Raw genomic sequence first — 3,663 nt, 5'->3', positions numbered from 1 at the left:
GTCTACTGTATTTAATTACCAATCCGGGAATTTAATACCCGTGACATTGTTTAAAAAAACTGTCAGATTCATGTCATCAGTAGGTCACGGCAAGTGCGACAAACTTGTCACCAACTTGTCTCTCCGCAGACAAAATCTTGTCTACGGAGACAAAAAAATCTTCAAAGGAGCCGTCGCCCTCCCTCGGAGCAGGACTTTTTACGAACAACAAACAAAAAAGTTTTTCTTGCGATTAAATTGTCAATCAGTTCAGTGATCCTTACACAATTTTGTTCGCTTTACAAGGTCAGTACATTTGCGGTTTTCGACCGAATATATTTCCACTTTGTGAAATCTCCCCAAATTTATTCAAATGAAAAGCAAGATCAGCATAGACCAGGGAAACTGTTCTGTAGCTGCAATAAGAATAAAAATGCACAACAATTTGCTCATAATTTCCCGCTAACTGCGGCCCCCCTTAAACATGTCCAGTCTGCGTTAACCTACGACACGTACCACAGGCGGCCCAGGCTCTCTCGTTAATTATTTGCAACGGTCGTTGTCGCCTTCGACTCAAGCGATCGAAAAATATGCTTCATAAATTGACGAATTTGAGATCTTTCGTTCCTAAATTACAATAAACTGTAAGCCATATAAATAAAGATCACTTACCTATTGTTGATTGTCTGCTTTTGTGTGATTTTGAGGGGTTTTGGGACGTTTATTCTCCACTTGCCGCTGACGCCCCCTACTAATACCAAAGAAAAAGACAAGCTTTGTCTTTTTCTTTGGTATTAGTAGGGAGCGTCAGCGGCAAGTGGAGAATAAACGTCCCAAAACCCCTCAAAATCACACAAAAGCAGACAATCAACAATAGGTAAGTGATCTTTATTTATATGGCTTACAGTTTATTGTAATTTAGGAACGAAAGATCTCAAATTCGTCAATTTATGAAGCATATTTTTCGATCGCTTGAGTCGAACCGACAACGACCGTTGCAAATAATTAACGAGAGAGCCTGGGCCGCCTGTGGTGCGACCCTAAATACAACGTTTCAAATTGTCACGGGCAAGTTCCGAGACCCGCAACATCTTAAGCTATCTTACAACATTTCAAATGTTTGTCTCGAGTGCGACCCCAGCGCGGCGGCACAAAAGAAGTTACGCTTGCGACGGGCCCGCTGTCACGGTTTCCTCGTTTCGGACGGTTTATAGCGGATTAAAGAAAGGAGAATATTGAATGAAAGAAGAAAGAGAAAGACACCCGTTTTATTTTCTTTTTGAGAGAAAAACCTTTTTTAGAATCAATTAGAGGGGTCATTAGACGCAATCCTAGCACGGTGTATTTGCATAGTAGCTGACCTATCAACAAAAACACCAGCAGTTGTACTTACTGTTAGTCCGTTTGAAGATTGCAAGTTATTTTTTGTGCCATTTGTATAAAAGATCATTGAAGGATCGTTCTAGCTCACATTGTTGTAAAAAAAAACTGCCCAGAACCTTAAAAATTGAACGTATATTCATCGAAATGCAAATAAGGGCAGCCCTCCAAAGGGTAAATGCGACAAGCGACGCAGCCCGGAATCATGGCGACAAAGGAAATTTTAAATAGTGACAAGCGCCATGAAAAGTGACAGCGACATGATTGACAGTTGTGCATTGATAAATAAACCCCTTCAGGTCTTCAGGCGGCTGGTATATTGGAGTATAATGCCCGAGGTAGCCTGTGTACAGCCGTCCCACTCCCCTCAAAAAAATCGGGGAGGGTTCCCTCCCGATTTTTTTGAGGGGAGTGGGACGGCTGTACACAGGCTACCTTATTACATGAAATTTTCGCGACACGTTAATTTCGCGAATTTCGTGATTCCAAAAAAATCGCGAAACTAAAGTAACGCGAACAATAAGTGTCGCGAACATCATGCGAAAATTAAGTGACTCATTATCTCAATAATCAATAAAGAAAAAATAAGTTTACACCGACCACTGAAGGAAGGAGTTTTCAATGTAAATGGATGTTGTGGTCAATTGACTCAAGAACAATAACTCACGTACAAGCATGACATTGTGAGAGATGCTCTGTTGTGGCTATTGCCGAGATTTAGTCCTGCTCTTGCATTTTTGCTAATTTTGACGTCATTGATCTTTTGATCAAAAACGCGAAATTAAAGTGATTCAAAATGCAAACCTTACGCAAAATCGCGAAATTAACGTGTCGCGAAAATTTCATGTAATAAGGTATGCCCGAGGCTGAAAGATTGTTCGAAAAATGAACAGTTGGCCGCGAAGCGAGCTTCGAGGGCAACTGTGAAATTTTGAGAAAAATCCTTCAGCCAAGGGCATTATCGTCTTTTATGCCAGCAAGTCAGAAAGGGGTTTATTTATTTTATATAACCCTCCGATTAATTTCTACCACGCGCTTTATCACTTGTAAATAGGAACACCTTTATTGATGGGTTATAAACAATAATAGCTAAAAATACGACAAATATCGCATGAAAGTAAGCCCCACGCCCCCTCATAGGTTCGCTTCTCTTGGTAAAAAGAAATCGCCACTTATGTTTACATCCTAAACAATAATACAAACTGCCAAAATACGGCCAAAAAAACTTATAATAGAAAAGGAAGCCAATCATAACCATCGTTCCATTATTTTCGACGATGTAGAAGCATACAGGGAAACTTGAAGCTTCGGTGGCATTTTTTTACACGACAGCAAAAAAAATGCCAAGAAAAAAATTTGTGCATAGGGGAAAGCAAATAAAAAAATTCATGCAGAAGGAAAAAATTACTACTAACCACTTAAAACACCTATCATTTTACACTAATGCTAAAAATAGCATTTCCGAGTCTAGAAATTTCACAATTTTCCGGCGGAGCATGCCCCCAGACCCCCCTACAAACTAGCATCTCCAGCGCTCAATTCTAGTTTTATAGCAAGCTGGCCTCCCTACCATCAAAATTTTTTCCCATAAGCCGGTGTTTATAGAAAATTCACTTTTAAGGCTTCCCTTCTGGCTATTGTATAAAAACTTTGACACCAACATTTTTGTAACACATTTGATACAAATTGCTGCTGACAAGTGTATAGGGTGAAGAAAATGATCAGTATAACATGGTATAAAATAACAGTACATGGCATTTGATTTTAGCCATTCTTAATATTTTTTTTTCTTTAAAAAAGATAATGATCAAAGATGGTCTTTAAGGGACTGGTCAATAAGTAGGGCGGGGGGAGGGAGGGGGTGGGTTATGTAGTTTTGATCTGCGCATAGGAAGTGGGACATCTTAGTCGAATCTTAGTGACTTTTAATAAACTGTTATAGTACACAAAAATCTCCAGTGGTATTCATCAGTATAGATTCTAGCTATTTAAGAAGGCCCAAATATCATGTGAGGATTTCCTGGGGAAGCATGGATCCCAGACCACCCTAGATGGCTTGTGATCATAACATCGATTTTGGTGGACTCTCTCAAGCCGCCACTTTTCCAATAGCTCCGGCCCACCCCGCAATACTTATTGACCGGCCCTAATGATTAAATCAACGAATAACAACATTTTTGGAAATATTTAAAATATTTTGCAAATCGTCAACAAAGCAACATCTGTCAAAAGCATCGTCAGAAACAGTACACTGGCATCCGGTCTAAAAAAAACTATTTGTCTAAAAAAAAGAACATGACTAAA

This window comes from Oculina patagonica, chromosome 4, assembly GCF_052425735.1.
Source record: "Oculina patagonica isolate OP01 chromosome 4, crgOcupat, whole genome shotgun sequence".
In the NCBI taxonomy this organism is placed as follows: domain Eukaryota; kingdom Metazoa; phylum Cnidaria; class Anthozoa; order Scleractinia; family Oculinidae; genus Oculina; species Oculina patagonica.
The sequence above is the reverse complement of the archived record's forward strand: the minus strand, read 5'-3'. Positions refer to the sequence as shown.